The sequence below is a fragment of the Eptesicus fuscus genome, chromosome 20 (assembly GCF_027574615.1).
Source record: "Eptesicus fuscus isolate TK198812 chromosome 20, DD_ASM_mEF_20220401, whole genome shotgun sequence".
NCBI classification, from domain to species: Eukaryota; Metazoa; Chordata; class Mammalia; order Chiroptera; family Vespertilionidae; genus Eptesicus; species Eptesicus fuscus.
The window spans coordinates 33154640-33181587 of record NC_072492.1 but is presented as its reverse complement, the minus strand read 5'-3'; the positions used below and the strand labels follow the sequence as shown (position 1 = coordinate 33181587).

Genomic DNA, 26948 nt, shown 5'->3' with positions numbered 1-26948 from the left:
CCCGCGCCGCACACCTGAAACGCACGTCCCGGGGAGGGCAGGAGGCCGAGGTGGGCTTTTCCGGTGTGTCTGCCGCTCCGACGACTCCGGCTCACCGTACACTGTGTTTTGGAAGTGTTTGATTGCAGGGTAGCGTGTTTGGGGTTGTTCCTTGTAGGCCGCAGAACTGTGTCTCACTTCTGACTCTAGACCGGCTTTACAAACACACTTTTTTTTTTTGTACATGTCTGAGTGCTCATACAAACTTTCAAGCGAAGTTTCCTTTCTCTCAACTTCCCCCTCTTCCCTTTTCTAAATGGACAAGAACGTCTGGAGGGGTTGCCAGATAGAAGGCTTCCCTTACAAAGTGTCGAGGAGTCCAAGGGCATTGAAATCTTGAACATCACAGGTCCATTTTGCTTACCCTGCCATTTTTGGTATTCTTACGCAGTCGTGTTACGCATGTTAAGGAAAAAACTAATTTTTGGTTTGAAAAGTGTAACTGAAGTGCGATTTTACCACTCACTATTCATAAGTTACCCACCATGATTTTCGGATGTGTGGTGAGAAAGATGGTTTTCCTTAATCTCTCTCTCTCTGTGTGTGTGTGTGTGTGTGTGTGTGCATGTGTACGAGTAAACTGTAATTATGTTTGCCTGCACTAGACTTTGAGATTTATATGGACTAATTTTTGTAATTGTATGCTTGTGTGTCACATCCCAGCCCCACTGGCTGAACTTGCGAGATACAAACTTGCAAGATACAAACTTGCAGTGAATTTGGTATTTGAGAAGGTAGCCTGTGTTGGCTGCAGTTTAAGAAATATATTACTTCCATGACAGTTTTACTTTCCCTAGGGAAAACTGCAAAGAATCATTAACTGAGTGGTTCTTAATGGAAAACCTGGATTGGGGGAATGCCTGTCTGTCTCATGTTTCCCCCATTCAGTTTCCTTATTTTCTTATGAATCAATGGAAACCTTTCTAAGGGATCTTTGTTGCTTTAGGGTTTATCTACTGCTGTGCCTCTCCGCGTCAGTCCTGAGTCAGTTATTGTGAAAAGAACCTGGGATTCCAGGTGTGCAGAAAGCATCAGAAATAGGCTGTTGGCCGTTGACTTCCTTCTAGTCTCTATACATGATGGAAAAAAGAGGGAGACAACAGGGATTTTGATTTTCTGCAGATAAAATAAGTTTGAGGTTTTTTGTGTGACTCATTAGATCTTAAAGTGTTTGTGGTTTCCTGACTGCATATGATATATTAGAAAAATTCACACATAAAGTTAGGAGAAAAGATTACTTATTATTTTTTGGGGGGAGGGGAGGAGAGGAACACGACTAAATTTATAGAGTGATTTTGTATTTTTAGATTTTTCTGAGGAATTTTAAATATACTGTGTCCCCTTACTAGTAATTGTAAAAACAGTTAAGGTACTTTCAATTGCATAAAACCATTGGGAATTTGTCTCTGTCGTATTTTAAGAGAAAAATATTCAAATATTAAAAACACTGCTCTTTCCCTTTTGGTTACATGTGATGGATTTTCTTCTGTTTTGCCAGGAAAGTTAACATATTTTTTTCTTTTTGTTCATTTACAAATTAGATGGTATATATTTTAACAAATAGATCTCAAGAGCTGGATTCAATTAGCAGCTTTTTAGGACATAAACATTAAAGGGTTAGATGGAAAAGATTGTTTTGACTGACTGGATAAATGACAGGGCTGTGTTTGATGTGCGTCCAGGAATTGGTCTGGAGCTGGTGCCCAACTTTTCAGTCCATCTTGAGAAGCCAAATAAAATATTTAACCTAGGCCTCATTTTGTTTTCTGGAAAAAAAAAAAGTTGATTCTTTGTTAAGACCTTAAGAAATGTTTGGCATACCTTTAGACTAAGTGTTAAACAGTTCATTTAGATCCGGATTCCATAATAAAGGAAAATCACTTAAAAAAAAAAAAAAAAAAGGCAGGATCACACAGTGAGTTTTTATATGTTTTACAATACACTGGAGCTGTAAGATGCTTTAGATTATTGTTCTTTGCTTTATGTTAATACAGTACCAGTATTTAAAATTTTTAGTGTCTTTGATTTCAGGGTGCTTTATGAACTGTAGTTACTCAATTATATCCTTAATGGAGAGGTGCCCCTTTACTGAAAGGTGTCAACAATTCTTACGTGGTGACACACACACTCACTCACTAGTACACATACACACAAACTGAAGGAGAAGAAATATTTGAGCTATGAGATCTCTGCCCACAACAGATATTAGATTTTTCCACCTATTCTGAAGACCACAATCAACTAGTGAACAGTTTGGTACTTGTTGATACTAAGAAGGTAGGGCTAATTTAAACCCAAATTTGAGATTCCTCAGGCCATTAGTGGTTAAAATCAGATTGAGTCCATTAAGCTACTTCTGTTGATCTTTATGATGTATTAATACTTGTTCATTACAATGAATTCTTTGGTAAATATATCAATTTTAACAAGTACTTCTAGAGTAAATTGATTATAAAATTTATATACATTACATGTATGAATATCTGATAATAGGCTTTTCTTACATATTCTTTGTATTTGGTTATAGTAAAAAGTTGGGGGTAATTTTTTAATATTGTGTGTGTTTTTTTATTTCATTATTGTTTTTGAGAACCAATGAACTGTTTGACCCTAGTTATTTGGAAAAAGCAGTTTAATAGTAATTCCTAATATTTAAAATTCTTAGATATGGAGAAGTAACAGAAGACCTTTCCAGACCTTTTTGTAATTTAAATGTTTTTGTATGCTGCTCCTCATATTATTAATTTATAAAACCCTTGGCAGTAATGAGGTTAACCTTGTCTTGCTAATAAAAAATTAACTTTAGCCCTAGCTGGTTTGGCTCAGTGAATAGAGCGTCAGCCTGTGGACTGAAGGGTCCTGGATTTGATTCCGGTCAGGGGCACATGCCTGGGTTGTGGGCTTGATCTCCAGTGGGGGGCATACAGCAGGCAGCCGATCAATGATTCTCCTCATCATTGATGTTTCTATCTCTCCCTCTCCCTTCCTCTCTGAAATCAATAAAAATAATTAAAAAAAGAAAAATTAACTTTAAAAACCTCACCTTAGATATGCTGGTATTTTAGTATTGTTTTCCTGCATATTTTATTGATTCAAGGCTTTAAAAATCACAACTTGATTATATCTGACAGGTTTCTGAGTAGGAAAGTGCCTGTATACCATAATGACTTATTCTAGGGGTATTAGTGATTTGAATGTCCCCAATTCATTTTACAGTAGGTCCTCGGGTTACGTCGGAGATTCGTTCCTACAGCGCGACGTAATGCTGATTTTCGCCATAAGTTGGAACCCACCTACATAAGCACCTGCGTCACTCACATGGAGCACATACACAGCAGTAATGAAGTGACACAGTAAAAAAAATTAAAAGATAACAATTCCTGACCTTTACTTGTGGTAAATAAATAATAAAAAACATAAAGCACATATGTACATATGTCAAAATGATGGAACTTTTTTTTTTTTTAATATATAAATAAATGGGAGATGGCGACGTAACCTTGAAACGACGTATGTCGAGTCCGACGTAACCTGAGGACTGCCTGTAAGGCAACCTAGTTTACCTCCTTCCTTTTCTCTTTAGGTTATTTCGTCTACTCTAACCTTTAGACAGGCAGTTGGACCTGCCTAGGTGCTACATGTAGTTTGGTCTTCATTGGCAAGTAAAGTGTGTGTGTGTGTGTGTGTGTGTGTGTGTGTGTGTGTGTTTTAATCATGGATCTACTTTTTTCCTCTTGGTTGAATTGTAACTATCATAGCATATATATATATATATATATATATATATATATTATTTATTTTTTTTTAAATATATTTTATTGATTTTTTACAGAGAGAAGAGAGAGGGATAGAGAGTTAGAAACATCGATGAGAGAGAAACATCGATCAGCTGCCTCCTGCACACCCCCTACTGGGGATGTGCCCGCAACCAAGGTACATGTCCTCGACTGGAATCGAACCTGGGACCCTTGAGTCCGCAGGCCGACGCTCTATCCACTGAGCCAAACCGGTTTTGGCTATCATAGCATATTAACGTGTCATTTATTTAGGATATAATTTAGTGTATTTTGCATATAACTAAATTTTCAAGGTAAATGAAGGACTATACTTTAGGCAACAAGATTCTTATTTTAGCTATTTTTAAAAAAATATATATTTTATTGTTTTTTTACAGAGAGGAAGGGAGAGGGATAGAGAGTTAGAAACATCGATCAGCTGCCTCCTGCACACCCCCCACTGGGGATGTGCCGCAACCAAGGTACATGCCCTTGACTGGAATCGAACCTGGGACCCCTCAGTCTGCAGGCCGATGCTCTATCCACTGAGCCAAACTGGTTTCGGTGTATTTTAGTTATTTTTGATGTCTTAAAGATTTTGAAGACTCTTAAAGATGTAATATGTCCTACTCCTTTAAAATAGACCATACTTATCAGAACTTAGTGTTTTATTTAAGATTCAGTATCATCCTAACATATAAAGAGCCAGGGTCTGTAACGTCCAAAACGACCGAACGGACGACCGAACGCCAGGCTGCACGTGCAACAGGCTCAGGTGGGTGGGGACTGGCGAGTGGGCTGAATTGCTGACCTCTTGGTCCCTCCTGGGTTGCAGGCACTATGGCGACCCAGCACTGACTGCCGCCGCCAAGGCGGGTGTGATGTGATTGGTTGGGAGGCCCTGCCATTGCCCCACAATTGCCTCACAGAGGGAGGCCCAGGCCACCGGCCAGGGGGCTCTGCAATTGCCCCAAAGAGAGAGGTCCAGGCTACCCAGCCGGTGGTGGTGGGTGGGGCCTCCCTCTGTGGGGCGATCAATCTCAGGGCTCCCGGACTGCGAGAGGGCGCAGGCTGGGCTGAAGGACCCCCACCCCCAAGTGCACGAATTTTGTGCACTGGGCCTCTAGTTATGAGTATAAATTATTGTGCTGTTGTAATATGTAGTATGAGGATATTGTCATGGTGTGTAGAGAGAACTGTTTGACCCTGGCTATTTGGTGATATATTGTTTAATTAATCCTGTTCTTCTTGCTTTTCTCTTTTTGCCCTGGTCTTGTTTACTGTTACTTTCTTTGTTCTAAGAATGCTGGACCCTTGAAATATACTTTTGTAACCAGCATTGTTACGTTTCCATATAACTGACATGTATTGTATGCTTATTAAGTGCCAGATACTATTATCAGCTTTAATTCTCACAATAGCTCCAACAGATAGAAAGTTGGAGAGGTTAACTTGGAGTTGTCTGTATAGAAAGTCTGTTACAAACTTATATGATTTTGTGTGGAAACACAAATACTTTCCATTTATTTGGAATTACCCTTGCCATCCTTGCCTGTCTTTTAAGATTCAAGTCCAGGATTACCCTTATCCTTAGAACTTTTCTTGACCTGAGTTGACCTTTCCTCTGTAATTCACAGAAGGGAATTTGTTATTTCTATCTGTAAAATTCATGAAGGCAGAATCCTTATTTCAGCATAGATTAAGAGCATTTTGGCATTTTATTGAACCAACTAGCGGCCTGGTGCACAAAAATCGTGCACTGGGGGTGGGGAGGTGGAGGGGGTTCTCTCAGCCCGGCCTGCACCCTCTCATAGTCTGGGACTCCTTGGGATGTCCGCCTGTCGGCAGTCAGACACCTCTCGCACTCCGGGGCTCTTGAAGTCCGGGACCCCTTGCTCCTTACTGCCCGCCTGCAGCCGAGGCGGGAGAGGCTCCCGCCACTGCCCCTGTGCTTGCCAGCCATAAGCCCAGCTTCTTGCTAAGTGGCGCTTCCCCTGTGGGAGCGCACTGACCACCAATGAGTGGCTCCTGCATGGGGCCGGGGAAGGACGCAGGAGGTTGGCCAGCCAGGAAGGGACCGTGGGAGGGTTCCAGGGCGTGTCTGGCCCATCTTGCTCAGTCCTGATTGGCCGGACCCCAGCAGCAAGCTCACCTACCGGTCGAAGCGTCTGCCCCCCTGGTGGTCAGTGCACATCATAGCAATTGGTCGACCGGTCGACTGTATGTCCCCTGGTGGTCAGTGCATGTCATAGTGACTGGTCGACTGTCTTCCCCCCCGTGGTGGTCAGTGCACATCATAGCGAGCAGTTGAGTGGCCTTAGCATATCATTAGCATATTACGCTTTGATTGGTTGAACGGACACTTAGCATATTAGGCTTTTATTATATAGGATGATGGAGACACAGAAGTAATTCTATGTAATTCTGTATGTGTTCTTTACGGCTAATGCATTGCGTGTGAGTGGCAAGACATGAGGCAACAGATAGGGACAAACCCATTTAAGACCCTGTTATATTTTGCCAATAAGTTTGATTTGTTTTTTAAAGTGGTGAGGATTATAAGCTTTGATATATTTGATGTTTAGTAACATTAATCTTGGGGCAATAGGGAGGATGGACTGGGATGGAAATCGAGAAGACTGATTTTTTTTTTTAATATATTGATTTTTTACAGAGAGGAAGAGAGAGGGATAGAGAGTTAGAAACATCGATCAGCTGCCTCTTGCACACCCCCTACTGGGGATGTGCCCGCAACCAAGGTACATGCCCTTGACCGGAATCGAACCAGGGACCCTTGAGTCCACAGGCCGACGCTCTATCCACGGAGCCAAACCGGTTTCGGCAAGACTGATTTTTTAGGATAACCAGTTAAGAGGATGCCACAGAAACCATTGTTCATGTGGTTTTCTTATTTTCACTTTTGTTTATTTCCAAATGTCGTTTTTACAGATAATTGCTATAAACATCTTGATGTAGATAAATTTGATTTTGTTTTAAGGATTATTTTCTTAGCATATTTTATAGAAAGAGTGCTATTGTGTTAAAGGATATGGATGGTTTTAAGGTTCTTGATTAATTTTTCTCAGTCTGCTTCCTGAAAGAATTGTGCCTATTTCAGAGCAGCAATGGATAAGTATATATCTCTTTTTATTCTATTACAAGCATTGACTCTTACTTAAAATTAAAAAAAAAAATCCTCACCCTTTCTGTCACTTGAGGACAATTTTTTATTGATTTTTAGAGGGAGGGAGGGAGAGAGGAAAGGAAAGGAAATAGAGAGAGAGGATAGTTTAATAGTTTTCTTCCTATGTTTTTTAATGTATATTTTTATTGATTTCAGAGAGGAAGGGAGAGGGAGAGGGAAAGAGGAGAAAGAAACATCGATCAGTTGCCTCCCATATGTGCCCGACTGGGGATGGAACCCACAACCTAGGTATATGCCTTGATTGGGAATCAAATCCACAGCCTTTTGTTGTTGGTATGGATGATGCTTCAACCAACTGTGCCACTGGTCAGGAGTTGCCATATAGTTTTAAACATTTCTTTGTGAAGTTGAATATTTTCCTCTCTGTTTTCTAATTATATTTCTCTTTGTTGACTTGTTTGGCGTTGTCCTAGTTATCTGTTAGGGTTTTAGTTTTTTTCTTATTGATTTGCTTGAGAATTAAAAAGATATTAGTCTGTTGTCATATTTGCTACAAATGTTTTCCCCAGTCTGTTATTTGTCTTTTAATTTTGACCATTTTTGGACACACAGAAATTTGTTATTTTTAGGAGTCAAATCTGTCCAACTTATCTTTTGTTTTTCCTATTATTTCTATACTTAGGAAGGCCTTTTTCTTCAAGAGGCTTAGTAAATGTTTAAGTACATTTTATTTTAGTGTTTTAAAAAAATGGTTTAGGAGGTTCTTTCCTCTCAAATTGCTATTTAGCACCTCATCATTATTTATTAACCAAATCTTCCTTTCCACGGTGATATATCTTTTTAGTTACGTTAAATTAGTTATGGTAGAATCAGATTATCTCTTGTTCTGTGCCATATTTTTTCATTATAGTAGTTTTATAATTTAGTTTAATATTTTTTTGCTATTTTATATATTTGCTTTTCTATATGAATATTAAACTTGTTAAATTTATAAAGAAATTTAATTGGGATTGTAATTAGAATTACGTTACTTTGGGAGAAGGAGGCATTTAAGTGCAGTTTTTAGTTTTCTCACCTAGGAGCATTTTATGTTTTTATACTTAAGCATTTGTCTGTATTGCTCAGGATAGTTTAATAGTTTTCTTCCTATGTTTTTTTAATTTATATTTTTATTGATTTCAGAGAGGAAGGGAGAGGGAGAGAGAGGGAGAGAGAAACATCAATGATGAGAGAGAATCATTGACTGGCTGCCTCCTGCATGCCCCCCACTGGGGATTGAGACCACAACCCAGGCATGTGCCCTTGACTGGAATTGAACCTGGGACCATTCAGTCCACAGGCCAACACTCTATCCACTGAGCTCTTCCTATGTTTTAAAGTAATTCCAGCTAATTTACATTTGTGGCATTTTTATTGTATTTTCTAATCTTAGTTATTGCTTATATTTAGGAATGCCATCATACATATTTTTCTTGATTAGAGTTTTGCAGAACACTAAGCCTGTTAATTTTCCACTTGATGCCAGTTTTCTGGGTATCAGTATCTGGCAGTTTTTGCATTTGAATGTTAACATTTTTCTTTTCTTTTCGGTTTTCCCACTAATGTATAATTAGTATAAAAAGAGGAATTTTATGTTAATTTGTTTTACAGTAACTTCTGAAAGCATTGAATGCTTTTTAAAAAAAACTACATTTAACAAGGCTTTAAGTATCAACATGTATCTCAAGTTTGGCAGTTTAGTTTCTTACTAAAAATTGACAGCATACATAAAACTTCAATTTTAAAGTAAATCTTGAATTCATTCTAGAAGGAATTACTACATAGATGATTGCACAAAGGGTACTTCTTTCTTCCCACAGAGTTTCTTTGTGCCCTTGCTTAGCCAGTCTCCTTCTCCCATCTCTAGTCCTTGGCAACCACTAATTTACTTTCTGTCACTATAGTTTTGCTTTCTCTAAAATTTTATATAAGTGTAATTGGGCTTCTTTCACTTAACACAGTGCTTTTGAGGTCCATTCATGTTGTGTATCAGTTGTTCCTATTTATTCCTGAGAAATATTGCATTGTATACATATATCCCATTTTGTTTATTCATTCACATATATTCACAGACATTTGTTGTTTCGGGATTTTAGACATTCTGAAAAAAGTCACTATGAACTTTTGAGTACACCTCTCTTTATGAATGTTTTTATTTCCAGTGATTAGGATTGTTGGGTTGTATGGTAAATATGTATTTAACTTAAAAAAATTTGCTAAACTATTTTTCAAAGACGTACAGTTTTGCATTTTTATCAGAAGTGTATGAGAACATGGGAAAACATATTTGCTAGTGTTGTTTCCAATAAGGGCCTAATCTCCAAAATTTATAGGGAACTCATACATCTCAACAAAAGGAAGATAAACAATCCAATCAAAAAATGGGCAAAGGACTTAAATAGACACTTTTCGAAAGTGGACATAGAGAAGGCCAAGAGACATATGAAAACATGCTCAAAGTTGCTAATCATCTGAGAGATGCAAATCACAATGACAATGAGGTACCATCTCAACTGTCAGAATGGCTATCATCAACAAATCGACAAATGACAAGTGCTGGCGAGGATGTGGAAATGCTGGTGGGAATGCAGACTGGTGCAGTCACTGTGGAAAACAGTATGGAGTTTCCTCAAAAAATTAAAAATGGAACTCCCATTTGACCCAGTAATCCCACTTCTAGGAATATATCCCAAGAAATCAGAAACACCAGTCAGAAAGGACATATGCACCCCTACGTTCATAGCAGCACAATTTACAATAGCTAAGATTTGGAAACAGCCTAAGTACCCATCAGCAGATGAGTGGATTAAAAAACTGTGGTACATCTACACAATGGAATACTATGTTGCTGTAAAAAAGAAAGAACTCTTACCACCATTCACAACAGCATGGATGGACATGGAGAGCATTATGCTAAGTAAAATAAGCCGGTTGGAGAAAGATAAATATCACATGATCTCACTCATTTGTGGGATATAATGAACAACATAAACTGATGAACAAAAATAGATCCAGAGACAGAAGCATCAAACAGACCGTCAAACTTCAGAGGGAAGGCAGGGGAGGGGAGGGTTCCGGGCGGGGGGGAGTAAGAGATCAACCAAAGGACTTACGTGTATGCATATAAGCATAACCAATGGACACAGACAGTAGAGGAGTGAGGGCATGTGCTGGGGGGTGGGAGTGGTCGGGGAGAGGTCAATGGGGGGAAAATGAGACATATGTAATACTATATGTAATACTTTAAACACTAAAGAATTTAAAAAAGTGTATGAGAGTTCCAGGTGCTCCCAAACTTAGTCAACACTTGCTGTTGTCAATCTTTGATTATAGCTATTCTGATTGGTATATAGAGCTACTTTAATGTAGCTTTAATTGTAATTTTCTTATTGACCTACAGGGTTAAGCATCTTTTTCATGGACTTGTTATCCTTGTATCTTTGGTTAATAGCTGTTCATATCTTTTGCTCATAGTTTTATGTGCTTTTTAAAAATTGATTTCAGAGAGATGCAGGGAGAGGGATAGAGAAATAGAAACATCAATGATAGAATCATTGATCGGCTGCCTCTTGCACGCCCCCTACTGGTGAACAAGCTTGCAACCCAGGCATGTGCCCTGACCAGGAATCGACCCACGACCTCTTGTTTATGGGTTGACACAACCACTGAGCCACATCTGCTGGGCTTTTGCTCATAGTTTTAAAATTGGGCTGTGTTCTTATTATTGAGATTTGAGAATTCTTTTTGTATTCCAGATACAAGTCCTTTATCAGATATGTGCTTTACAAGTATTTTCTCCTATATTGTGACGTTTTCCTCCCTCAGTAGTATCTTGAAGAGCAGAAGTTTTGGATTTTGACTAAGACCTGTTTGTCATTTTTTTCTTTATGGTTTATGCTTTTTATGTCATAGCTAAGAAATTTTTTCCTAATTGTCAGTGCTAAAGATTTCTTCTATATTTTCTTCTGCATTATTTAGAATATTAGCTCTTATGTTTAGATCTATGACTCTTCTAAAGTTAATTTTTTAATGTAGTGTGAGAGGTAGGAGTCAAGTTCTTCTCCACTCCCCCCCCCATATATATACCTGACTTTCCTAGTACTATTTGTTAAAATATTTTTGTTTCCTTTATTGAATTATCTTGGCACTTTAGCATACTTCATTGTATCGTTTATCATATTGACTGAAAATTCATTGCTTGTATTAATGTTTTTCCTATAGCACCATGAACTTCTTTAGAGCTATGAACTATCTCTTATTTATATTTGTATAACCACAGTACTCATTAGATATTTGTTAATTAAATGAATAAAAGTATAAAAAGATGGATGAGATACATAATTTAAAAAATCTGTCTTATTTAGTGGTAAAGTGTGGTCATTCTTTGTGTGTGGTGATTCTTTGTTCAAAAGAGTAAATCTAATAATATTTGCTTTGTTTGGCAGTTTTGATGCTTCTGCAATAACTGGCTCATTCATTTTGGTTGAAGAGAGGCCAGGGATTAATTTAGGCCATAATAGATTACTACATTTAGAAGAATTATAATGCTGGACTCTGAGTTGATTGCTCAGTGGCCTGGTTACTATATTTATGCACTTTCTTTTGCTATAGAAAAATCATGATGCAGGAAAAGAATCTGTAGAGGCTATAAGATAAAAATGTTGACTTCAGGAAGAATGTGCCTTACTATATAGCTTTTTCAAATCTCTTAAATATGTGAAAGCTGGTCTCTATCTGGAAAATTCACCCTATTGAAAACCACCCTTATTGATGGAAATTCTTTCCTACCCCCAAGTAGTTGAATTAATTGTCATATATTTGCTATAAAGGCTTATTTTTATTGCATGAAAAATTACTCCAAAATATAGAGGCCTAAGACAATACTTTTTATTATCTCTCATAGTTTCTTTGGGTTATAAGTTGGGAAGGGCTCTGCTAGATGTTTTTGGCTCAGGGTTCCTTCTGTGTTTTATTCAGATGGTGGCTGGAGCTGGAATAGCTGAGGGTTGGCTGAGCATTTATCTCAGCTTGATCCCCAGTAGGGGGCATGCAGGAGGCAGCCAGTCAATGATTCTCTCTCATTATTGATGTTTTTATCTCTCTCTCCCTCTTCCTTCCTCTCTGAAATCAATAAAAAAATAAAAATAAAAAATAAAAATTTTATAGATGGCAGTAGCAGTGGCTGCTGCTACTGCTACCGCTACCTTTTGATTTTTGGGTCGGACTACATACTCTTTGATATTCTAATCTAATAGATACCATTTCCCAGATTTTATAATTTAGTTGTTATGTTATGTTCTGCCTTTGAAGTTTCTAGGAATTTTATTACAGAGCACTTAAATGGCATAGAAAGTTTTAACAGCTTTTAGAAAAGTTATGATAGTTTGTTATTAAAGTATAAAAATAAATAAATTATTTTGGTAAAGAATAAAGATACTCAATGGAAACAGAAGCAGACTGGTAAAAGGAAAGAAGGCATACATTTTTATTCAAATAAAATAATTCTCTGTAATTATTTTATAATTAAAAATATTGTAATTCAGGCTTAAGAATAAAATAATCTTAGTGCTTCCCTATTGGGTCTGCGTTTTCTTTAGCCCTCTATAATCCATTTTTCACAGAGCAGCTTCATTAAAAAAAATTAAAAAATTGGCTTAATTGGGTGCAGGTGGTACATGAAGCTGAAAACTTCTGTACATACCTCATTCCAGGCAGCCTGGTGACTGTTCTTCCTCAACCCTCACAAAAAATTAGACTTACTTTGTGGAGAAAGTTAACCAAACTGGTTTTAGACCCAGGGTATCTGGCACTGTAGAAGGTAGGAGGGAAAGGGCTCACCTGAAAATGAGGGGCCTGGCAACGTCTTTTTAAAAAATACATATTTTATTGATTTTTTACAGAGAGGAGAGAGAGGGATAGAGTTAGAAACATCGATGAAAGAGAAACATCAATCAGCTGCCTCCTGCACAGCCCCCACTGGGCATGTGCCCGCAACCAAGGTACATGTCCTTGACTGGAATCGAACCTGGGACCATTCAGTCTGCAGGCCAATGCTCTATCCACTGAGCAAAACTGGTCAGGGCCTGGCAACATCTTAAATAGTGAAATTTTCAGCCCCCTTGCACTGCTCAGCTTCAAGAACACTAGCAGCCAATTGTGTCTTTTATCCTTTATGGAAAAAAATTGGGCAATTAACAGAAAACACTTATAAATACTGATATTTAAAGTCTCCTTAGCTAGATCACCCTGCCAAACACCCTACAGTGAAATTTATCAGTTGACAGGTGGGGGATCAAGAGTCTGACCACTCATTCTTTTTTTTTTTTTAAATATATTTTATTGATTTTTTACAGAGAGGAAGGGAGAGGGAAAGAGAGTCAGAAACATCAATGAGGGAGAAACATCCATCAGCTGCCTCTTGCACACCTCCAACTGGCGATGTGCCCGCAACCAAGGTACATGCCCTTGACCGGAATCAAACCTGGGACCTTTCAGTCTGCAGGCCGACGCTCTATCCACTGAGCCAAACCAGTTAGGGCTGACCACTCATTCTTTATACTTCATATGAACAATTAGAAATGGCCCCAAATTCTCAACAAGAGTTTCAGAAGGGAGAAGAGAGTGGAGCAATGCCTTCAGAATTCTGAGGGAAGATGACTTCTGGCCTAGAACCCAACCATTTGATCAGTCAAGTGTGAAGGCAGAATAAAGGCATTTGGGGGCCTGCCAGATCTCCACTTGTCCCTTTTTAGGAAGCTACTGAAGGATGTATCTATCAAAGAGAGGGAGCACACTGTCAAAGAGGAATACACAGGTGATTATATCCCTGTACACAGAGGAAAAGGCAGAGAGAAGCAAAGGGAAGTCCCTGGACAGTGAACCTAAAGTTTAGGGCAAGAGACTGAAATTCTATGCAACGTTTTGTATATATTTTCTTGGGAGACTGTCTGCATTGGGGCTCTTGTTAAGGATGACCAAAAGCCAAACTTATGCATTGTCAGCCATGAACATTATCAGCTTTTTAGTTTTTGACAATTTTGTGGGTGAGTGAAATGGTATGTTTTAAAATTTTTGAGTTTGAAAGTCTCTTATTAAAAGTTGATTACTTTTACTATTAGAGCTTTTTCTTTTTTTTCTTTTTATCTGCTTTGTCAATTACCTTATGGATGTATTGCTAAAATACTTACTCATAGAATCGTTCAAGTTTTAGAGCTGGCTAAGAACCAAGTGGTTACCTTAACCTGGGATATGTAGACCTTTCAAAAATCTGTGGATTGGCTCCTGGGACTGTGTAGAATTTGTGAATCCCTTGGGTTGTATATAAATTTGTATATGTGGACAGATTTTTTTTTTTTCTTTCCCCTGGCATAGGGTCCAGTTTCAGCTCACACAAAGAAGCTCAGAAAGGTTCAGTGGCTTACTCAACAGTGATCTCCTGACTCCTATTTTGATGTACATTTCCTGTTATATCATGCTGTCTTCAGGGTTCTGAATTAGTATAGTTTTTGTTGCATGGTCACTTTTAAATTTCTTGAACAGTGTATAATAAATAAGATGACTCTAAGAACCAATGAGTTTCTTTTGAGTATTATAGTACTATGTTAAAACACCTTATTTAAAAAAGTGACAGCCTAAAATAGACATTTCCAATAGTCCTTAGCATTATGGAGAACAAAATTTTTACACGTTGCTGTTTGTGAAGGAAAAGAACTGTGAAGAAAAATTCTAGAAAAATTCCTAAAGGGCTAAAGTACTCATCTTGAGAGAAACCAAGATGGCGGCATAGGTAAACACCTATACTGCTGCCTCGCACAACAATTTCAAAACTGCAACTGGAAGACAGAGCGGACATCGTCCAGAACCACCGGAAAGCTGGCTGAGTGGAAATTCTACAACTAGAAGGAAAGAGAAAAAGGACACTGAGCCTCAGAGGAGCTGTGGAGGTGCGGAGACCTGTGCACACGGAAAGGGCGGGCGGCTGAATACGCGCTGGTTTACGTGCGGCGCAGAGAGGGCGGGCAGTAAGCACATGGCTAGCTTTCTCGTTCAGGAGGAAAACAAAACCTCACGACTGCACTGAAATCCAGCTCCGGGTGAGACTTTGGGTACCAGAATCATTCGGGGAGAAACTGGACTGTCTGGCAGTGGGCGAAACTCGAGAGTAGCCTTCTCTCAGCGGTGCGTGCAGCCATTGCTGCGGGACACTGAGACCCAGGGGCCTCTTAGGGCGGGGCTGACGGGAAACCAAGGCTGTCTGCTCCACCCTGAGACTCTGCCCCATCCAAGCTGAGCACAGAGGCTTTTGCAACTCTTGTCTCATAAGGGTGTCTCCAGCACAGAAGTTCTCCCAGCATAGACACAGCTGATCCTCACAGCCAATTGGCCTGGAGGTCAACTCCCCCCAGTTATACCAACAACAATGAAGGCTTAACTACAACAGGACTGCACACACAGCCCACAAAGGGGTGCACCAAGAGAGTCCACCTCAGTTAACTGGGGAGGCTGAGCTACTGGGCCCTGCTAGGACACCTAGCACACAAAGCCACCAACTTCCCATCAACTCAGGGAAGCAGCTAAAATGCGGAGACAAAGAGGCAGGCCATAAATGAAGGAAATGGAGGAAAGCAAAAGACTGGCTATAGAGTTCAAAACCACGGTTATAAGGTTTTTCAAGAATTTTCTAGAAAAGGCCGATAAATTTAACGACACCCTCGAGGATATGTAAAAGGATCAACTAGAAATTAAGCATACACTGACTGAAATAAAAAATATTATACAGAGACCTAAAAGCAGACTAGAGGATCGCAAGAATCAAGTCAAAGATTTGGAATACAAAGAAGTAAAAAACACCCAACCGGAAAAGCAAAAAGAAAAAAGAATCCAAAAAGTTGAAGGTAGTGTAAGAAGCCTCTGGGACAACTTCAAGCGTACCAACATCAGAAGTATGGGGGTGCCAGAAGAAGAGAGAGAGCAAGATACTGAAAACCTATTTGAAGAAATAATGACAGAAAACTTTCCCCACCTGGTGAAAGAAATAGACTTACAAGTCCAGGAAGTGCAGAGAACCCCAAACAAAAGGAATCCAAAGAGGACCACACCAAGACACCTCATAATTAAAATGCCTAGAGCAAAAGACAAAGAGAGAATATTACAAGCAGCAAGAGAAAAACAGTTGGTTACCTACAACAGAGCACCCATATGATTGTCAGCTGATTTCTCAACAGAAACTATGCAGGCCAGACGGGAATGGCAAGAAATATTCAAAGAGATGAATAGCAAGAACCTAAAACCAAGAATACCCTACCCAGCAAAGCTATCATTCAGAGTTGAAGGGCAGATAAAGAGCTTCACAGATAAGAAAAAGCTAAACCAGTATTATATGAAATGCTGAAAGGTATTCTTTAAGAAGAGGAAGAAGAAGAAAAAGATAAAGATAAAAATTATGAACAACAAATACATGTCTATCAACAAGTGAATCTAAAAACCAAGTGAATAAAAAATCTGATGAACAAAATAAACTGGTGAATATAATAGAATCAGGGGCATAGAAAGGGAGTGGACTGACAATTCTCAGGGGAAAAGGGGAGTGGGAGGTGCGAGAAGAGACTGAACAAAAAGCGTATACCTATGGATGAGGACAGTGGGGAGGGTGAGGGCAGGGGGCGGGTAGGAACTTGGTGGAGGGGAGCTATTGGGGGGGGGGAAAGAGGAACAATTGTAATAATCTGAACAATAAAGATTTATTAAATTAAAAATAAATAAATAAAGCACATCTTACACACACTTTATACACACACACACACACACACACACACACACACACATTTAGAATTGTTGAAGAATGAGTATTTAGGGACAACTTGGGTTGTTTTATCTGCTGTGTTGAATTTTTTTTTAAAATGTAAATCTCCTTTTCTGCCCTAGTTAGTAATATCTTCATGGCTGTTCCATGATCTCCCACTCTTGCAGTTTGAATGTCAGTTTGAATGCATGTTAGCATTGAGGCCTTAAGTAATGTAGGAAATTGGATTGAATACGTGATGCAGATACATTTTAGAAATTTTGAAAATTACTGTTAAGTACTAGAAAAGTAAAGTAAATCATTACCCCAAGATTACCTTACATTTTGGGTTATATTTAAACATTTTCTTTGTTTAATAGTTTTTGGCCCAGAAATGTTCTTTGATGAGGAAATTATGGTACTTTTCCCCTCTAAGTTTAAAAATAGATTTATATTGATATACAGTCAAGAAATTTCTCTTCCCCCCTTATTTAAAAGTTTTCTTTTTCTCTTTTCTTCTCTTTTCTTTTCTTTTTCTTTTTTTTAAACTTTGCTACACAGTGAGGGAGGGAAGGATCAGAATTATCTTGGGGTAATGTTTTTTGGCTTGAACTATGTTCTTGATATTGTGATTGATTTGAGGTGACTTAAAAAAGTTGTTACCCAGTTTCTATGTCTTTCATGCACAATTTAAAAAAGTTAAAAAAAATAGAATAAGCTAAAATGTGTATGTACATGGCAAATTTAGCCTGTACAGAGACTGCAGTGAAAAGATTAATTTCCATGTGTGCCTAGTTTCTGAACGTGCTCCCCTAGATATAATGTTACCAGTTTCACCTACTTTGTAAATTGCTAACTGCTAAAGTAGAGGATGCTGTGGTTTTGCCCCTTCTGTTGGTAACTTATCCTACTTTTTCTTTTGGGAACCTCTTCTGTCTCACTCACAGTCCAAGTAATTCCACTGGTCTAAGCCCACCTCATTGACTCAAGCTGTTCTAATCTCCAGGTGTAGAGAAATGCATGAGCAAAAAAAGCACAGGCTATAAAATACCAAGTTATGTATATGGAGTAGGGAGGCAGGGGGAGAGGGGAGAAAAAGAACACCTGGTCAGATTGTACAGTGACTTGAATGATAGGCTAAGGAGCCTGGGTTTTATCCAGTAGGTAGTCAGGAGTTAATAAACATTTCCAAACAAGGGGAAAATTTATAATTAATTTCCCATTCCTCTCAGCCCTAATGGTCAAATCCTACTTTTTCTCCTTTGAAAACTCTCTTAACGCATCCCTTCCTTTTCCATTCTTACTCATTCCAATACCATAATTCAGTCCTTCGTACATCAGATTGAGATTGCTGCCGTCATAGTTAATAAATGATTTCTCGGCTTTAAGCCCTTTGTCCTGCAGCCCATTCTGGACACCAGTATTAGATTAATCTTACCTAGAGTTTCATTTTGATCGTATATTTCTCCTTCTCTGAAACCTTTAGTATCTCCCTGTTGTTGACAGGATAAGATCCAGACTTCTTAGCCAATCAAGGCATTCTAAAAATTAATGCAGTCTACCTTTTAAGCCTTACCTTTTCCCTTTTATTTAACCTGGATTCTAGCGAACTGGAATTTTTCTTTTACCCTTTCATGTTTTTAGCCCCATTCCATTTGTTAATTTTGTCTGTTTCTTTCTTTCTCCTGGGTCATCCTTTCTCTAGTCTCATCTCTACTGGTTAAAAATTATGCCCATCCTAAGAGTTCAGTTAACATTGTGCCTTCTTGTAGAGCTTCTTCAAATAATTTGGAAGTTAGAGTTCTTTGCTCTGAAATCTCAGAACTCTTTGCTTGTACTTAAAGCACTTGTCACTTACTGCTTTCTATTGTTGCTTGTCTTACCATCCTTGCTAGATTATATAACATTAGTGGCCCGGTGCACGAATTTGTGCACATTGACAGGAAATTAATTAGAATAAATATTTTAATATCACTATTCGCCCTTTCTCTATAATAGAAGTTTCAACCAAATTCACGATCGACTATGACAGATGGAAACACACATGTATCATTGGTGCCCGTGAGAGCTTTATATGTATTGTGCATGTGCAAGTTAACTTAGCCTTTTATATATATACTAGAGGCCCGTTGCACGAAGAGATTCGTGCAATAGGCCTTCCTTCCCTTGGCTTCTAGCACTGGTTTTCCTCCGGCACCCGGGACCCAGGCCTTCGCTCCGGCCAGAGTCTGCCTTCTTCGTCTTTGCTGTAGACTCAGGCCGGAGTCTGCCATCTTCGTCTTCGCTGCAGACTCTGGCCGGTTCGTCCTCGCTGCTTTGCTGCTTTGCTGCAGACTCTGGCTGGAGTTTGCTGTCTTCATCTTTGCTGCAGACTCCTGCTGGAGTCTGCCATCTTCGCTGCAGACTGCCGTCTTCGTCTGCCATCTTCGTCTTCGCTGCAGACTCTGGCCAGAGTCTGCCATCTTCGTCTTCGCTGCAGACTCCGGAGTCTGCAGTCTTGTCTTCGCTGCGGCACTCCGCTCCTGTAGATCCCTTCGCCCCCCCGCCCTCCCTCTCATAGCAGGCGTCCTGCCCCGCCTGGCCACTCCACACCTGGAGCAGCTGGGCGGCCGCCATCTTTGGCCTTCTAATTTGCATACTCACTCTGATTGGCTGTGGGCTTAACAGAGGTATGGTCAATTTACATGTTTGTCTATTATTAGGTAAGATCTACACTAATAAAAGAGAAAGATGCAAATTGATGGTACCTTTGTGGCGCCCACCAGCCAATCAGGAGGGAGTATGCAAATTAACCCAACAAAGATGATGGGTTAATTTGCATACACAGGAGCTGGGGGCAGGACATTTGAGTTGTCACCATGGTGACAACGCAGGCATTCCGCATCACCCCAGCCGCCCTGGACCTCTGGGTAGCGTGGGAAGGCAGAAAGGTGGCTCCGGGCCGGAGCAAAGGTGGTGCCGGCAGCCAGGGGAAGGAAGGCCCATTCTTGCATGAATCTTTGTGCATCGGTCCTCTACTATAGAATAAACTTGCTTAATTAGACCTGCTTTCTGATTTAGCTAAACTCTTTCCAGCCCAGTGAAGCACGTAAACTTCTCTTTCAGGTAATTGTCAGCAACACAGCAGTAAATATCAACACAAAGCAGATTATTATTGTAGGTCATGCAGGGAGAACAAAGGGTAAAATATTTTAACTGCAGCAGTGTTTGACTATATTCAGCACAATGAGAAAATCTGAAGTCATTTTCAAGGTCTACCATTTCTTCTTTTCAGTCTGGTCAAGTTTCTATGCTTTCTAAGTCTCCGTTTTCCAGCTAATGAAAAGAAAATAGGATTCCACTGAGTCTCCTATCTCCCTACTCTAGGACTAAGGTGAGAGTCAAATGAGATGAGGCATGGGAAAATGCTTCACAGACATTTGGTTAAAGTGTGAAATGTTTGCACCTGGCTATAAAGCAAGTCGTGTTCCTGGGCTGAAGAAACTGCAAGGAGGCTAGTCGTCGCTGGGGAGAGGAAGCCGGGCATTGCTAAGTGACGTCATTACCCGGATGGACACAGCATATTAGCCTTTTATATATATAGATAGTTACGGTGTTTATTTCCCACACACAGTGCTTTTATGTACTTGTGGTTGATAAATATTTATTCAGTTAATTGAACTTTCCTATTTTGGACTACCTTTTGTGTACTAAATTGATGGTAGTTTTATGTTTTTATTTCAAATATATTTTTATTGATTTCAGAGAGAAAGGGAGAGGGAGAGAGAGAGATAAAACATCAATGATGAAGAGAGAATCATTGATTGGCTGCTTTCTGCATGCCCCTTACTGGGGAATCGAGCCCGCAACCCGAGCATGTGCCCTTGACTGGAATCGAATCCGGGACCCTTCAGTCCGCAGGCCAATGCTCTGTCCACTGAGCCAAAACAGGCATGGCAGTTTTATGATTTTTAGTCATGGCTTCTCTACTAGACTATAAAATTCTTAAGGGCAGGAAATATGTCTGATGTATACGTTCAGAATCCTTCCATAATGTATACATTTTATACTTTTAAAAAGCTCATTTTTAACAGATTTTTAAAAAATTTTGCCAATTTGGTTGGTTAAAAATGTTATCATGAGCCCTGGCCAGGTGGTTCAGCTGGTTGGAGTATCATCCTGTGAAGGGTTTAGGGTTCAATTTATATTTTTATTTACTTCTATGAAGTCTATGCTTTTACACACACACACACACACACACACACACACACACACACACACACACGAGGTCTGATGCACAAAGATTCATGCAAGAATGGGCCTGCCTTCCCCTGGCTGCCGGCACACCTTTGCTCCGGCCCGGAGCCACCTTTCTGCCTTCCCATGCTGCCCAGAGGCCCGGAGCAGCTGGGGTGGTGCGGAACGCCCGCATTGTCGCCATGGCTACGACTCAAGCATCCTGCCCCCAGGGCCTGTGTATGCAAAGTAACCTGCTATTTTGTTGGGTTAATTTGCATACTCCTGATTGGCTGGTGGACGTCACGAAGGTACAGTCAATTTGCATCTTTCTCTTTTATTAGTGTAGATTTTTGTTGTTGTTGTTGCTGTTATTGATCCTCACCAGAGGATTGTAAATAAACACTAAGGGATTTATGTAAATGACCATTTTACTATCTTTATTATTAACATATTAATAACAATAAATTTATTATAATTTATATGTTAAAAATAATAAAGTTATTATTTTTACCCAGCTAATACAAACATTTCACCTGGGATGGAATGATACTTGGGTGGGTGTGGAGGAGTCAATGGGAAGGGAGTTTCTTGCCTCTATTTCAGTTTTATATTCTTTGAAGTTCTTGTTCCGTTGCTTTGATTTAAGGGATCCTGATCAACTCCCAATACCCTGGATACAGAGGAATCTGTCATTAGGTATTCTTCCTTTTATTATTATTATTATTTTTATTTTTTAAAAAATATATTTTATTGATTTTTTACAGAGAGGAAGAGAGAGAGAGATAGAGAGTTAGAAACATCGATCAGCTGCCTCTTGCACACCCCCTACTGGGGATGTGCCCGCAACCAAGGTGCATGCCCTTGACCGGAATCGAACCTGGGACCCTTCAGTCCGCAGGTCGATGCTCTATCCACTGAGCCAAACCGGTTTCGGCCTTCCTTTTATTATAATAGTAAATATCAAGTACCTCTATTTGCCGACTATTAAGAAATTCTTTACCTAAATCATTTCATTTAATTCTCAAAGTAATCCTATGAAATAGGTGATACAAATATTACCAGCAAACACTGATCTTCGAGAGGTTAAGTAATTTCTCCAAGGGCTCAAAGCTAGTAGGTGTGGGGGAGCTAGAATTTGAAAACAGATGTGTTTTTCTCTCATTTCTAAGCTCTGTGTTGTTCTGTCTCCTAAGTTGTTTAAGATCTCTTGACAGAGAGAACTGGAGGCTTTTGAACAGTTTTTCCCCCTAAGCAGTTCCTTTTTGTCTCAGTTTTCCCTCCAGCTAAAAAAGAAAAGAAAAAAAGAAAAGAAAAGGGAGACAGAAGCATTTGTAACTTCCTTAGAACCAGGTTTAGATCAGATAGGCTGAGTGAGTGTTTTGGATTAAGAGATGTTTGTGTTTTCTCTGCCCATGTCTCTTTTGACAGCTGACTGAATGTTAAGTCAGTTGGAGATTCATTTTGTTTAACTGGCAAATATTCCCTGGGAAGACTGATTTTAGGAGTATGTTGGGTGTGGTGAGTTATTAACCATGTGGTGTGGATTACACAGGATACTTTGACCATTGTACCTTTAGACTTCTAAGCTAATGGAGAAATTTGTGATTAATGTGCCAAAACTTAATCAAGTCAAAGCTTGTGGAGAATGAAAGTGTTGCCTTACCCCCCCCCCCTTTTTTTTAAAAAAAAGAGAGGCTTAGAGGAAAACTTGAATGATGGGTGGCTAACAGATGATGAGAGGCTCACTATGTGATAGTAAAGCACAACCTCACTGGGTGGCTGTTCTCCAAGCCTTATTTTTCTTTTGTAGAATGGGAAAAATATTATTAACCCAGAGAATTTAATGAGCTAATCATATAAGGTACTTGGGAAATAGTAAATGCTCAATGAATATTAGTTATTATTGTGTAAATACTTTTTATATTCAATAAAGAGGGTGTGAAATGAGTTCAGAAGTAGAATTTAGGATCTTGTTACCTCTCTCTTTCTTTGAGGGCATTGGTTAAGTGCATTTGGTGTCATGAAAGAGTAGGTCATAGGAGTTTGGGTAGGTTTTCAAAGAACACCTGTCACGGTGTGTTCCACATCAAGGCAATTAATTTTCCTTTTGGGATCTGGAACTTTGCTCTATCAAGTACATTTTTCTATTTCTTTCAGAATTTAAATATTCTCTGCCGAAACCGGTTTGGCTCAGTGGATAGAGTGTCGGTCTGCGGACTGAAGGGTCCCAGATTCGATTCCGGTCAAGGGCATGTACATTGGTTGCGGGCACGTCCCCGGTGGGGGGTGTGCAGGAGGCAGCTGGTCAATGTTTCTCTCTCATGGATGTTTCTAGCTCTCTATCCCTCTCCCTTCCTCTCTGTAAAAAATCAATAAAATATATTTAAAAAATTTAAATATTCTTATGTGCTTTCCATATTAAAAAGTCCTTCTTCAGGCCATTTTTTTAAACTCCTGCATTCTTGTTTAAAAATACGTTTTTATTGATTTTTTTTTTTTTTAGAGAGAGAGAGAGAAAGAGAGAGAGAGAGAAAGAAAGAGAGATCTATCAGTGAGAGAGGAACATTGATTGGCTCTGCGTACTGCAGGCCCCCTTGGGACTGAGCCCGAAACCTGGGCATGTGCTCTGATCTGGAATTGAACCAGTGACCTCTCAGCGCAGGGGATGACACTCAACCAATTGAGCCACATTGACCAGGGCTTTTGTATTCTTTTCAAGTTTGACTTTTAGAAAAAAGTTGTCTACTCTCATTTCCCACCTTTCATTTTAAGTCAGTGATGGGCAACCTTTTGAGCCTGGTGTGTCAAACTTCGCCAAAAAACTGAGCATAACTCGGGTAGTGTGTCACTTTGAGGAAAAAACATTATTTCCCAAATGTTTCATCCTCAGGAGCAGCAAATGTTTTATCCTCGTCACCAGAAATGGCTACGCGTGTTAGTGCTGACACGCGTGTCATAGGTTCGCCATCACTGATTTAAGTGCTAATTCAAATTGTGTTTGTTCAGTTCTCTTATAAAGCTGCTTTTGGTGAGGATACTAGTTCCTTAATTGATAAAATGTATGGAGACTTTTCTGTCTTACCTTTCTTGACCTCACCATGTACTTCATTTGACTAGTAGTTGCTTTTTAAGGTCATCCTAGAGCTAGTTAAGGGCTGTTGAAAGTAGGGCCTCAGGGGGTGTTTAAAAATTTCCCCAATCATCCAAGGAAAATTCTTACCTGGATCTTTCAAGGAGCTTGTAAAGCAACTTGTTCTTATCTTTATCAGGTCAGCTAATGAGAAGCAACCCCTGGGTGCTTTTATAGTATTCTTTTCTTTTCTTTTTTTTTTTAGGTTTAATGCATCTTTATTGTTCAGATTATTACAATTGTTCCTCTTCTCCCCTCTCCCCCCCATAGCTCCCCTCCACCCGGTTCCCACCCCACCCTCTGCCCTTACCGCCCCCCCCCCCACTGTCCTCATCCATAGGTGTACGATTTTTGTCCAGTCTCTTCCCGCACCCCCCACACCCCTTTCCCCCCGAGAATTGTCAGTCCACTTCCTTCCTATGCCCCTGATTCTATTATATTCACCAGTTTATTTTGTTCATCAGATTTTTTATTCACTTGATTTTTAGATTCACTTGTTGATAGATATGTATTTGTTGTTCATAATTTTTATCTTTATCTTTTTCTTCTTCTTCCTCTTCTTAAAGAATACCTTTCAGCATTTCATATAATACTGGTTTAGCTTTTTCTTATCTGTGAAGCTCTTTATCTGCCCTTCAACTCTGAATGATAGCTTTGCTGGGTAGGGTATTCTTGGTTTTAGGTTCTTGCTATTCATCTCTTTGAATATTTCTTGCCATTCCCGTCTGGCCTGCATAGTTTCTGTTGAGAAATCAGCTGACAGTCGTATGGGTGCTCCCTTGTAGGTAGGTAACTGTTTTTCTCTTGCTGCTTGTAAGATTCTCTCTTTGTCTTTTGCCCTTGGCATTTTAATTATGAGGTGTCTTGGTGTGGTCCTCTTTGGATTCCTTTTGTTTGGGGTTCTCTGCACTTCCTGGACTTGTAAGTCTATTTCTTTCACCAGGTGGGGAAAGTTTTCTGTCATTATTTCTTCAAATAGGTTTTCAGTATCTTGCTCTCTCTCTTCTTCTGGCACCCCCATACTTCTGATGTTGGTACGCTTGAAGTTGTCCCAGAGGCTTCTTACACTACCTTCAACTTTTTGGATTCTTTTTTCTTTTTGCTTTTCCGGTTGGGTGTTTTTTACTTCTTTGTATTCCAAATCTTTGACTTGATTCTTGCGATCCTCTAGTCTCCTGTTGGATCTCTGTATATTATTTTTTATTTCAGTCAGTGTATGCTTAATTTCTAGTTGGTCCTTTTTCATATCCTCGAGGGTCTTGCTAAATTTATCGGCCTTTAACAGTGGTTTTGAACTCTATAGCCAGTCTTTTGCTTTCCTCCATTTCTTGCATTTGTGACCTGTTTCTTTGTCTCTGCATTTTGGCTGCTTCCCTTAGTTGATAGAGTGGCTTTGTGTGCTAGGTGTCCTATAGGGCCCAGTGGCTCAGCCTCCCCAGTTAACTGAGGTGGACTCTCTTGGTGCATCCCTTTGTGGGCTGTGTGCACAGTCTTGTTGTAGTTAAGCCTTGATTGTTGTTGGTATCACTGGGAGGAATTGACCTCCAGGCCATTTGGCTGTGAGGATCAGCTGTGTCTATGCTGGGAGAACTTCTGTGCTGGAGACACCCTTATGAGACAAGAGTTGCAAAAGCCTCTGTGCTCAGCTTGGATGGGGCAGAGTCTCAGGGTGGAGCAGACAGCAATGGCTTCCCATCAGCCTTGCCCTAAGAGGCCCCATGGGTTCTCAGTGTCTCATGGTAATTGCTGCAAGCACCTCTGAGAGAAAGCTGCCCTCGAGTTCTGCCCGCTGCCAGACAGTCCAGTTTCTCCCACGTGCCTCGGTACCTCTGCCTTCCATAGTTCCTCTTGAGTCTCAGTGTGCTTTTCTCTTTCCTGATAGTCCAGTTTCTCCCTGAATGAGTCTGGGTCCCCAGAGTCTCACCCAGAACTGGAGTTCAGAGCCGTCGGGAGCTTTTGTCTCCCTCCTGATTGAGAAAGCCCAATTGAGAAAGCCTGCCGTGTACTCCATTGCCAGCCCTCTCTGCGTGCATGCGCGCCTCGGTACCTCTGCTTTCCGCAGTTCCTCTGAGTCTCGGTGTGCTTTTCTCTTTCCTGACAGTCCAGTTTCTCCCCATATGAGTCTTGGTCCCCAGAGTCTTGCCCAGAACTGGAGTTCAGAGCCGTAGGGAGCTTTTGTCTCCCTCCCGGTTGAGAGAGCCAGCCGCACACTCAGTTGCCAGCCCTCTCCACGCTCGCACCTTGGTACCTCTGCCTTCTGCAGCTCCTCTGAGTCTCAGTGTGCTTTTCTCTTTCCTTCTAGTTGTAGAATTTCCACTCAGCCAGCCTTCCCGTGGTTCTGGATGATGTCCGTTTTGTCTTTTAGTTGTAGTTTTGAAATTGTTGTGTGAGGCAGGAGTTTAGGTGATTACTTATGCTGCCATCTTTGTTTCTCCCTTTTATAGTTTTCTAAGGACAGTTTAAAAAAACCAACTTGACTCAGTTTGTTTCAACTGAGGATGGACCATCATTTGTTTTCTCTCCCCTGATGATTGTCTTAGAGCCTGTAGAAATTTTTAGGTTGAACAGTATTAACAGATAGTTTTGTCTTGCTACTTATACCAACCTGTTGCACCAGTTTGGGTGTGGTAGCAGGAACTCATTTATTGTGTTTGGGCAGATTAGCTCTCTGCTCACTTGCAGAGTAACATCTTTTGTGACCTTTAATTGGATTGGGATTGTATATTTTAGAAATTCCCAGTTGACTGATAATCTCTCAAGTGAAGTGGTTTTCTACTTGATGCGGGTATGAAGACTTTGGAAGTTTATAAAATAAACAGA

At 39.9% G+C, this 26948-nt stretch overlaps 1 protein-coding gene across 5 annotated transcripts in view; it reads left to right on the top strand.

Moving 5' to 3' along the window:
- The window catches only part of SMURF2 (SMAD specific E3 ubiquitin protein ligase 2), a 90346-nt gene that overhangs the window by 1073 nt on the left and 62325 nt on the right, over positions 1 to 26948 (top strand). The gene's annotated exons all lie outside the window — the stretch shown is intronic.